General features: G+C 42.0%; 1 protein-coding gene across 1 annotated transcript in view; it reads right to left on the minus strand.

The window, feature by feature from the left end:
- LOC127536874 (uncharacterized) overlaps positions 1–13,050 on the minus strand; it is a 158,081-nt gene that overhangs the window by 742 nt on the left and 144,289 nt on the right. The window lies entirely within an intron of this gene.

Raw genomic sequence — 13,050 nt, forward strand, 5'->3', positions numbered from 1 at the left:
AAACCCAGTTATTTTCAGCAGTATAGAAAATTCCGACGCTCCTGAACGCACCATCCGCACTCGGCCGAGAGTTGCACAGACACGCAGCACACCTTCGTGAGGTTAAAAAAAACGTGCAGATGTTACATTTGCGCCCATGCCAAGTGGAAGCTCCGACCAGAGGCGTGCAGGGGCAAAATTTCGGCCTGGGAGAATTGGTACTATAGCACCCCACAGACCTCTCTATCCTCATGAATCAAATTGATAGCTCAACAGGTTGAGCCTCCTCCTTTGGTGCGGTGGTTGTGAGTTCAAGTCCAACTTGTGGCATTTTGCCGCCGTTCTTCGACATTTTCTCAAAGTGCTGTGGTCTCCACCCCCCCCCCCCCCCCCCCCCACACACACACACACACTTTTAAAAACAAACTGACGCCCTTGCTACTAAGCCAAAATTATCATTCAGCCCAGGGCTACTCTGTAAGTGCTTTCCAAAAAGGAGAGTCTTTCCCCAATTTCACGAAAAAACAGTTTGCTGCAAATGGTCACATCTTGATACAAGTGTCCATGACTGAATTAAAGACAAAATATTAACTGTGACTGTGTAGGAAGGGCTGTGTCTTTCATTTTCAATAAGGTAAATCCATCCATCTTTTACATGGATGTATTCACACAGTGACACATTCATCACGTATATGTTTTGTTTGGTCAGTTGACAACACTTATGTCACAGGGATTCTATGGGTGCAGAGAGTATCATTTTCCCAAAAAGCTGAAATAAAAGAGGAACACAAAGGACAACAGTAGAATGAGTATTTGTTTTTCTTCAGTCTGACAGATCAGGTTTGGTCAGAACAGGCTCCAGGGAAAGAATTTTCAAGTGAATGTGGTGTCTTTGACCATTAATTGGATTCTGCTGTGGAGGAAAAGACCAGTGCCATATGCAACCCACTTAAACATCTGAATGTAGAGTAATGCCTTTTTCTGATTACTGGGTGTAAGCGGATTATTAAGGGCATAAAACATCAACAGTTAATATTTCCTCCCCCCCAGCAACAGTCTGAACAGTCCCCAGTGAGGTAAGTCAGTAACTGAGAGTATATCAAGAAATACTTTTTATGTATGAATGATGTTATACTCCAAGCATATGTCACTGTCACAAAATGTAGTGGATATTTAAAGACTTGATGACTGAATGACATTTATGTGTGGTGGTTGCAGAAGCTTACTGTTTATCTGAGGTCAGGATAGCAACACTTTCAAATAGTAAAAAGAGGCACCACTGCTGTAGAAATACACTTCAAAATTACTACTGTACAAAGGAGGAAATTGTAGTTTAGACAAAAGCCAGAGAAAAGTGAGGATTCTGTCAATAAAAGGAGCAGTAATTACAGTAGAAAGAGGCAACTATCGCATCTAATCCTCCATCTCTAACCGACTTCCCAAATCCTCACTCTATCTCTCTCTCTCTCACACACACACACACATACACACACACACACACACACACACACACACACACACACACACACACACACACACACACACACACACACACACACACACACACACACACACACACACACACACACACACACACACACACACACACAAAGCTTCTCCCCCTTTAATAACAGTTTACGGAGCAACATTGTACAGCCACATAATAGCCATGTTATAATTTGCTCTAACAACTCTAATTATGCCTCTTATTGATTCAGGCACACATTTTAATAGGAGCAGCCACGCCTCTTGTATTACCAGCCATTGAGGGTGTTCGATGGTGAACATTTGAAGTTACTCCTCCTCTTCATCCAACATGGATGTGTCCCTGACAGTGTAATTTGTCGCTCCGATTCTGAGGCCACTGTAAACATCACACAACAAGAGTCATTTTAGTACTCAGAGAGACACACACACACACACACACACACACACACACACACACACACACACACACACACACACACACACACACACACACACACACAGCAGCAAAGGAGACAGGGAAAGAAGCAACAACAAAAGCTGAAGAAAAGATAGTTTATTGTTGACTGTACGCAAGGGGGTCAATCTGAGTATTTTTCAGTGACAGCTCACCTCATTTTGTTTCTAATTGCGGTGGTATATTTGGAGTCTGGGCTGTCTAGGAGGAGCAGACATGTTTCTAGTGTTACTGTAAATTTACTCCACTCCTCTCTTTGTTTTTTTTTGTTTTTAAATATATATTTTAATTTCATGAATAGCTACAATACAGCCATCAAGCTTTCACTTTCTGAGGACTCTGTCTGGTATTCGTTAATTTGAATGTTTTTAAAAATGGTAGAGTTGGACTGTCCAGAACATTGTACTGACAGCCACTGGCCTAAATACTAATCTGCTTAAACAACATTTTTTATTAATGTTACCTTTATCAGTCCAGTGATGATGGGTCAGCATTCAAGTCCAGTGATGATGGGTCAGCATTCACACGCTGCATGAATGTTGAGACATCATCATTTTGACCAGTTGCTGCCTTTCTACTTTGACCAGATGTAGATTGTGAGTCTAAGCCTGCCATTGGTATCTCATTCCACATAGCTTTTATCTTGTCTACAACTATCTACGGGTCAGCATCTTTAAAATTCTTTTCAATATAAGAACAAGCTGAGAGTTTCATGTTTTGCTGCCAAAACAACACAAGAAATCCACCATCACTCCTCTGAGTGAACCCCAATGGTGCATCCTGTTCTTAGCCCTTTCTGAGACACTTGTGATTGGTTTCAGGAAATATTTAGCTTTTTTTCTGCTTCAGCAGAATGAAAACGATGTGCAACCACACCGTTCTACACAGCGCCTTGTCAGTACTAGCGAATGGTCCTGCTGTGTGGGACTACACGGCTTCCTACACTTATTTTTTGAATCATTCATTCATTAAATGTTGCTGAACTTTTTTTTTGCATAACAGCAAACTGGTGCATGGTATTCTCAGAATCTTTATTGCATATTCTACAAAATGCATATTACTTTTTTTTTAGCAGGGAAAGTCAAGTAACCATCTTTGGCTATATGATGAAGTTTATCACCCACTGTAGTGATCCAAAAATACATTAATGATTAAAAGACAAAAACTGAGTCAAAATTGAATCAAACATTCATAAGAACATAGAATATGGATTCAAGAAAAGAAAAATATCCTCTTAGCTTTTCATTTTATACCGTCTGTCTGACCTCTGCACCTGCTCTTGTTACAACAGATATACTGCTGTGACCTATTTTGCCACTTGCATCCAGGCCATGTCCATTTCCCTTTTGATAGTCCTACAGGAATGTGCCAAATAAAACCATTATATTTAGGACTACTTAACGAGGAGCTCCATTTTACTGTCAGTGAATTATTTTCTTTTTTTCTCGGTATGTGTTCTGTCCTCGATGTACTGAACAACTACGACAGGCAGCTAAACACTCCACTTCAATCAAAAACTCTGGCCGTAGTTCAACAGGTTTATTGAACAAAGCAAAGTGTGAAACGACAATACAATCACAACATCACATATGCCAAAGCTACCGATTATTTCATGCACTGTCAACTCCTACCAGTTGTTGACAGAAACTGTCATCTCCACTTGTCCCAGAAAACATTAGCGAGATGCTGGACCTGCCGCCACTGGTTCCTGTAAAGGTCAGAGGTCACAAAGATGCCAGCAGTGGCTGAGAGAGGACATACCTTCTGTATGAGGAGAACAGCTGGGGACAGTACGAATGGCTCAGTAGGATCTGTTGACACAGGAACGAGAGGCTGTGCGTTTATAATAGCAGACACTTCTGCCATAAAGGTGACGAGAACTTAGTGAGTTTTGTGGCTTTAAGGTCAAAGAACATAGAGTCCAGAATTCTCCTAGCCAGACCCACCATCCTTTCCCATGATCCACCAAAATGGGAGGGTGACTGAAAGTTCATGAGCATCCTTTCCCTAACAGGTAGGTTTTGACTGCTACATTGTCTATGTTTGAGGGTATTTGGAGTTCTTTACACGCCCCAACAAAATTGGTGCCACGATCTGAGTGAATACTCTTCACTGTACCCATGATAGCTAAGAAGCGTCTCAGTGAGATAATGAAACTTGATGTGTCGAGTGATTCAATCACTTCAATATGAACTTCCCTCATACTTAAACATGTGAAAATGACAGCCCATCTTTTGTTTTGGACAAAACCTCCTCTTGTGCATTGTGTAACGATGTTCCAAGGGCCGACATCCAGACCCACATATGTGAATGGGGGGGTCAGTTGAGAAACGCTGAGCTGGGAGTTTAGCCATCTTTTGCACACTGAGTGGGGCTCTCAACCTCCGAGCCTGCTCAAACCCTTCTACTGTGACTTCTGTTCCACAGTGGTGCCAACCTCTACAAGAACTGTCTTTAATGATGCCTGACCTGAAGGCATGAACAACGTGCAGGAGACGAGTGATGGCACGAATCAGGGAGCTCCAGCAGGAAAACTTTGTGAACCTCTGAGAACCAAGTTGATTCATCGCAGTTGTGGTCTTTAGGGTGGAAACTTCAGGTCTAATGTTGGCATCTGAAGTGGGTTCGATGAGGTCATAGGTATGCTGGCTTTGACTGTCTTTGAGCAGGAATCTGGGGCCAGTAAACCAGTTGGTGAACCTGAGCTGATGTGCAGGAACGGATGGTGTTGCAAAATCTGCAGGGTTCTGTTCAATGGGGACATATTGTCACTGTTTGGCTTGTGAGGACTTCCTAATCCTAGCCACACGATTGCTGACATAGACATAAAAGTGTCTGCTTTCATTGTAAATATAGCCTAAGACCACTTTACTATCTGTTAAGAAGTGGGTGTCATTCAGATGAATGTCCAGCTCTCTTGAGATCAGATCTGCAAGCTCTATTGCTAACACAGCAGCACAAAGTTCAAATCTAGGGACGGTTTGTTCTGGACATGGTGTTAGCTTTGCTTTCCCCATGACAAAGCCAATTTCATGGTTCCCATCTCCATCGGTCTCTTTCAGATAAGCCACCGTTACAATGGCCTTGGTTGACGCATCACAGAAGATGCACAGTTCTCTATATGTAGATTCTGAAGGTGAAATGTAAGTGTATGTTCTGGCAATTGAGGTCAGAAAGTGCCTTTCGTGACTTTCTCCAAAGAACCCATGACTCCTCCATTGCTTGGGGCAGCGAAGCATCCCAGTCACCATTGTCTGCAGTGAGCTCTCTAAGGATGGATTTGCTTTGGATTGTGACTGGTGCTACGAAGCCCAGCGGGTCATAGAGACTATTAATAGTAGACAAGATGCCGCCTTGAGTGAAAAGAAGGGTTTTGTCTCATTAGCCACATTAAAGGTGAAACAGTCTTTGTTAAGGTCCCACAGGAGACCTAGGCTGCGCTGCATGGGCAGCTTGTCTGCTCCAAGATATAAGTCTTTGAGGTCTTTCGCATGATCTTGTGATGAGAATGCTTCCAGGATCTCTTTCCTATTGGCTGCGACTTTGTGCAACCTCAAGTTCGATTTGGCAAGAACATCATGAGTCCTTTGCAGCAGACTCACAGCTGTTTCAACAATAGGAAGGGATTTAAGGCCATCATCAACATTAAAATCCTGTGTTACAAACAGCTTGACGTCAGGGTCGAAGTCTGTCTCAGTGCACTGGACCAACTGGTGAAGGCCAAATATCGTTACTGCAGGGGAAGGACTGTCACCAAATACATGAACCTTCATCCGATACGCTATGATGTCGTTGCTGAGGTCGTTGTCACGAAACCACAAATAACACAGAAAGTTTCTGTCCTCTTCACGCACATATAAACAGTAAAACATCTGTTCGATGTCTGCTGTAAAGGCTATAGCTTCTTTCCTGAAGCGCATGAGGACGCCAAGAAGTGAGTTGTTGAGATCTGGACCTTTCAAAAAACATTGTTAACTGACAGTCCATTGTAGTGAGCACTACTGTCAAACAACTCTGATTTGTTTAGGCTTTCTGGGATGATAAACACTAAACAGAGGCAAGTACCACCTCTCTTCGTTTTCCTTAAATGGTGGGGCAATCTCAGCATGGCCATTTTTGAAAATCTTCTCCATGAAGGCTACGAAGTGATTTCTCATTTCTGGTTTTCTGTCAAAGTTGCGGATCAGGGACATGAGCCGGTTCATAGCTTGTGGCCTGTTATTTGGGAGCCTTTGGCGTGGTAGTTTGAAAGGCAACGGCACTGTCCAGCTGTTTGCGTCTTTTTTCATTCCTTGTTGCATGATTTTCATGAAAGCGTTGTCTTAAATAGAGGGAGAAACTTGATTGTCATCTTCGTTTTGTTCAAACACATGACAGCCCAGGTGATCGGATTCACAACTAGATCTGTCACTAGGTTCTGATACATTGTGATCGGAGATTTGCACCCCACAGGGTTTCTCTTTCACGTTAAACACATTGGGGCAAGGCTTAAAACATGTAGGTCGACCTCTTTCTGTCATGTTTGTGTAGAAGGCATTTACTGTTGCTGTTTTGTGAACGCCACTCAAGCACACATTTCCCACTATAACCCACCCCAAGCCTAATTTTTTTTACAAAGGGTGCATTTTTAGGGCCACTGATCTGTTCATGGACTTTGTGTACCCTGACAATGTCCCGTCCAAGCAACATCAGTATGTGGGCATTTGGGTCAAGCTCTGGGACAAGGTGTGTGACATTCTTTAAATGAGCGTGATGGAGAGCTGCGCTCGGCGTAGGTATCTCCTCCCTGTTATTGGGAATGTCATTACACTCGATCAGAGTTGGCAGGGGGACGCGGACTGTGCCATCTAGAGATTCTACAACATAACCCGTGGTTCTCCTACCCATTGTCTCTTTTAGGCCAGCACATGTTCTTAGTGAGTAGGGAGAACTAGAGCCACTGTCATTAAAAATTTCAAAAACTCTAGACGAACCAGAGATCTGTTACTCTGTTCATCGTGAATGGCATACAGCCTGATAGCCTGGTCTGGGTAGCCTGTTTGAAAAACCTTCACAAGGCAGATTTTAGAACACGACCTATTAGTAAGGTTCCGACCACAGACTTGAGTACACTTAGAGGTGATTTCACTGGCCAGGTTAGCACCTTGCTCCCTGCCATGCTGTACATCATGGCCAGTATCTTTGCTCCAGGGGGCAGGGCCTGGATGAAGAGCTGTGTTGTGGTTCTCATTGCCGCCTTCTAAGCATTGCACTTTACCAAGCCACTTCAACAATAAATCCATCTCCTCACTTGCTGTCAAATCAAAGCCTCTCACTGTATTTTCAAAAGAGCATTTCCATGCTCTGTAGTTGTGGGGCTTGCCATTGAACTGAAGGAGTCCTGTTGCTACAATTTCACGGCGAGCGAAGTATCTCACGAAGTAATTTATATTTCCATCGCTATGGTTTGAAGCCCTGAGGTTGCAGATAGGGTGACAATAGCTATCTCTGGTGCAAGGGCTGTTCTAAATGTGCTATTTTACTTTGATGGACAACAGAAGTAAATGTCTTCATATCTAAACAGCTTTTATTCCACAAGTCCTAGTCTATAACAACCACAAAACTCAATGGATTAAAATGAGTCTTGTGCTCCTAATAAATACCAGTTTCCTTGTCTGGCTTGTTCGTATGCCCACATTTAGAACTATTTCTACATTGTCTATTTGTATTTCTGCAGTGTGATTAATATGGTCCCTAGTGTAAAAGCTATCAGAGAAGTTGGTACTCTTCAAAAGCTTGAGGCACTAAAATCAAAGTGAGGAGGTTTTCCAGAATAACAACATAACATTTTTGTAAATTAATTAACTTCATACAAACTACAGAAACCCTGAATCTAATCAACAATATGTTTTAGAACAGCACCAGTTCTCCTTGATGCAGTTTCAAAGTGCCCAGCTATTTAAATGATGGTTGGGCAGATTGCGCTACTTATTTCCAGTGTGCTTTAGTCTAGCATTATTTGAATTTATCCTATTTAAATATGTTTTTCAATTTGTCTTTATTTCCGTGAATACTTTAAGCTTGTGATGAGTATAACATGGAAACTATAGGTATCTTTAACATACCTTTGATTTGGTAGAGATATTTGAAAGAAATCACCAGTGATTTAATCATGAATCAGACTTAATACTAGTCTTTTATCAGTTCCAATAAAACACAGGTGCAACTATGAGTCGTTTCAATTTGCACATTTTTCTCCAGACACAGCACAGCCCAAAGCTCTTCTGTTAGTTCTAACGCCTTTGCCATTCTTTCTCTATTGCTCGACCTGTTTGTGAGCCTCACAACATTTTCAAACCATTTCCTTGCCTACTTGTGCCTTTTGCCCTTCAACCTTTCTTTTGTTTAGACCTCCTGTCCTTGCTCCATAGGCCCATTAATACCCTGCCCTTCATGTGCCCCTCTCCCCAATCCCTGCCATAACTCATTTCCAATACAACCGCATGAAGAAAAGGGAGAATGAGCACAGATAAAACACAGGTCACCTTCAAACTACTTGGCGTTGTTATGGTGAATTTTCCATCAGAGCAAGTGTTTTATTAGGATTTTTGACAACTAAGTCTCCTCAAACCATTGCATAAAAGCTCTAATACATTCTACCGTTGTCTTCTCAAGGGCTGGATATAAAAATAAAGTGCTGAGTGGGAAGTGCAAATTGGATCCATTTTGAGGACTATGGAGATGTCTTGGCACTTGGAGGTAATGTGCACATTTTACTCATAGCAGAGGCTGTAGGAAAGCTACTTTGACCTTTACAAAGTGACCCAAAATCATCTAGTTTCCTAAAGATAGGTGTACAAATTGAGTGAGTTCCAGTTACAGCATGGAACTGACAAAATAATTTTAAACTCATAGTCCTCTACCAAACTCTTTCTGGACCTGTATCTTATAGTCAGCAGAGTTGTTGGATCGGTCAGGGAGCAGGTTCAGTTGTTACCCTCTAAACTCAGCACATGGGAACAAATAATATACAAATGATAGAAACCTGTGGAAAAGCTACTAATGCCAAACTCAGCCTACAAGATGTTATCATGGCCAAAGCTTTAAGAGATAGAGAACAGCAGTGGGTGACAGCCGATGAGGGAGACGGAGGAGTTGGATCCAGAAGGCAATGGGGTATGCATGTCTGCATCATCAACTGCTGAAGACAGAAGAGAGATTGATGTCTGATAGTTGTATAGTCTGAGATTGACAAAAGTGAATCTTGAGATAGGATTATTTTATTCAACTGCTGTTTCTGAAGTATGTACTGAATAATTAAAAAAATGTGTAGCTTTTGCTTTCATTTAAACCAGTGGTGATTTCATTATACTTAACACAGTAATTGCCTGGATCAGAAACCATTTCTGACATCACTAAAATGAAATCAGTAACATTTAGAGCAGAAAAATCACAGAGGAACGTTGAGCACTGATCTCATGAACTTTGACCGTATTAGCATTCTTTTCTTAGATAGCATAAACAAAGTGTACATGTTTCTGCTTGTTTTGCTATAAAGCTTTCCCTCCCACTTTTGTTTGTTCAGCAGCTGTCCTGCTCACATTGTGATTTGCTTGGCATGGCTAGAAATGGGAGACCACCTACTTTCATATGATACCAACCATGTTGACCTGCATGACTCTACCATGTAATTTGTGGAAAAAATTCCACTGCAAATTATCCACAATATTTTGCCAAACACAAATGTCCTGTGATAGTATTAGTGCAGTGTAAATCAAAATCTCAATGATCTGAGGTCATTTTGGATTTTGATTTTTATGCAAGGTTTTCTGTTTTCTCTGTAACTTTCTTCTCTTTCTGACTCCAGAATAGGCAGAATGTTTTAACAGCGTTTGGGGGCAAGTTCAGGATGCCGTTGTCACTGCACAGGATGAAGACAGTTTCACAGCCTCTAAATATGTTATCCACAAGTAATGGCAGCAAATTAAGAAAAATGCAGATTTTGCTTGTCAACACTAGCGACTACGTGCTTATTGACAGTAATCCACAGAGCACAAAAGGTAATTTCACTATTAGTCAATAGGGCTTCAGTCTCATTTGTGAGAAACTTTATGGAACTCCATGATTGAGCTACAAAAATGTCTTTTTTTAACCTTTTATTGGCCATCAGAAAACTTAGGAGGTAAAATGATCATACATTTGCTTACTGTTTAAATGGGATGAGAAAATCTTGGCCTGGGACATAGCAAAAGTCTATATCCTGTATTAGATTGTATTAGACCAGGAAACCTGGTCAACACAATAAAATAAATGTTTTAAACCAAAAATAAATAAAAACCGATAGGTTGATCACTACATGAGTGAAATCTTTCACTGCACATATTGTGATTTTGTCGTTCTTATGTAACATTGTTTGGTCAACCCCAAGTTCATAAAAACTTGCAAATTTGACAAAAAATTGACACTTGATGATTAAACCCTCTCCTGCTGTGAGGTTATACAGATTCTTTGCCCAACATAAGCCAAGCCAAGGATTAAATGCTCAACACTGTGCTTACATTTTCAGACCAATTTTCTGTAAACCAGTAACAAATTTGGCAAATGGCTGCTGTTTCTTGACTTTTTGCACTGCTGCCTTTGTTTTCCTCCCAGTCACCGAGCTGTGAGATTGTTTTAGCAGTGGCGAGGTGTTGTTCTTCCCTCCCCTCCCGCTGGGTGGGAGCTTACCCAATAAATGCCAGCCAGCCCAGGTGTGAAGTGTGGCTTTGGCTTGTTGTGCTGGCTAGCTAAAAGCCTGCTGTGTGTGCATGTGCGCGACATGCATGTGTGTTTGTGTTTTCCTTGACAAGTTGGTGGTGTTTTCGCTGTGTGCAGAGATGTGTTGGAGGTCACCGAAGCCAAGTGGATGGAGTAAGAAAGAAGGGGGTTTGAAAGTGAGGTATATGGGTAGGCTTTTGTTTTTTTAGCACTTCACAACAAGGCCTCATGAATACTTACAACTAGCATTTATTGTGTGATGCCACAGAAATAAGTAAAAAGTCACACTTAAGTCGAGTGTGCAGGCTCAAGGCCAAAAATGAATCTTTATACACTCACATCCACGTGTACCCTCCACTCACAACATAAAAGCACTCATGTAGTTGAAAACACATGCACACACACATTTCCTTGGGCCACAGACAGGGAAGGGAGCCCCTGTTTAATTTTCAGCCTCCCTGTGAAGTTTGCAGAGGGTGCCAGGACTGATGACACGCAGGTATCATCACCAGCAGAGAGGATCAGTAGTAGCAGTAGAGGGGCTGCCCGGCACATCCAACCATCACGACGCCCAGCAGTCCACCGTGACACCCAGAGACAAGACCCAATGCCTGCAGCAGGCAGAAGTAAGAGGGGATGGACTGAGAGACTCCAGGGTAAGAGGGGTTGTGGGGAGGATGGGGGAAAGCAGAAGAAAAGGGGGAACTTTAGGAGAATGGCAGGACAAACTGAACTGAGTAGGAAGAAAGACCAGTGAGTGTAGCAAGGACAGAATGGATGATATAAAGTCACAGAATTTTCATTGTGGAGTTAAAGATAATCCAGCAAATTAATTAATTAATTAAATTTAATTAAAATTGCAAAATTGGAAAGCAACAACTGTCCTGACAACAGAGTCAGTTTGCTACTGCCTGTAAGAATAGAATAGAATATCCTTTATTAGTCCCAAAAGGGGAAATTAGCAAGAACAAGAAAAGCACTCAGAGAGCACAGTTGTTGCTGCTCAGCTGTTGTATGATTTCCGCCAGATAAGTCTACAGCGGTGGATCTGTAGTAGGATCACAATCGTGATCATCAGCAGGCAGCTCCACTGTGTTCACTTGTTGTCATAGTTACAGTGACGCTGTGCTATCCTGCAATGATACAGAAATCTTTAATAAATCTGTAGATCCAGACTGTAAGCCGCATCACTGCCAAAATCTAATCACTTGGTTCTTGTTCACCCAAATCCATTAGTCCGTAAACATACATCGATCATCACATAACTGTGCGAGTAATAAACATTGTCCTGCACTGTCTTCCTTCATGGCAACTCAAACATATCGCCTTTAGTTCGGCTGAGTGTTTTGCAAGGACTGCTCAGTGTAATTTCCAAACATGTCAACCCTGGATGCCTTTGAGGACAGGTCATTGTTTATTTTGTTATCTGATGTGTCAGATTTTAGTAATTTGATTTTCATTTGCTTTAGACTAGTTTTAGTCACAAAAACAAAAGCCATGTTAGACTAGTATTCAATAGTGACATTTCATATATATATTTAAAGTCTGTGTCCTTTGAGGACACATCTGTCACCATGTTGGTGTAAACTTTCCATGGCTGTATATGTATTCTGATCTATGGTAAGTGGAAAGGCTCAATGTCCTTGCGTTTCTGCTCAGCACCTACCCAACAGATGGACTCTCTTCAGTGTTACCCACCTAACATTATCATTTCCAGAATATGTCTCTGAGAACAGAATCTCTCTCTGTGTTTGCTCTGCTCACCTAACCTTAGCCGTGCAACAGCTACCTGTTCCCTCTGCTACAAAGACACAACTTGTTGATGGTCCGGATGTGCACAAGGACAGCTGCAGATAACTATAGACAGACAACTGTTGTTTTTATGCTATTTTGTCTTGTTTGTGTGAGTATGCTTGGAAGAGTTTGTTCCGTACATGTGCAGTAGGTTCTGAAAAATTATTTTGTGCATGCACACTACTGCTGAGCATGTGCACTATTGCCCTTGTAGCGTAACAATGACAATTTTGGGCTGTGCTTGTAGCAAGTGGAGCAGCGAGCAACAATTAAATGTGTAAGCACGTGTAGGGTGAGCAGGGTGTAGCTGCAGCAGTTCTGAGTTAAAACTACTGGTAGAACCAGCTGTCAACAGATGGGGGCCCTGCACCAGCCTCTGCATACACCCCAGTGTCAAGTCCATCAGTTCTGCTAGGTGGCTACTGACTGCAAAGTCCATTCAATGGGGGCAACCACCAAACCCCGCTAGCCACAGCCTCCACTAGGGAAGGTGACAGAGGGTAAAGGGGCTTCATTATCAATGGATGCGACAGGTTGTTATGCTTGTTCATGTGACCAGGCTGATCCATGGCAGTTTGCATTTACTATTGTACTATTTT

This window comes from Acanthochromis polyacanthus, chromosome 13 (genome assembly GCF_021347895.1).
Source record: "Acanthochromis polyacanthus isolate Apoly-LR-REF ecotype Palm Island chromosome 13, KAUST_Apoly_ChrSc, whole genome shotgun sequence".
Lineage (NCBI taxonomy): Eukaryota > Metazoa > Chordata > Actinopteri > Pomacentridae > Acanthochromis > Acanthochromis polyacanthus.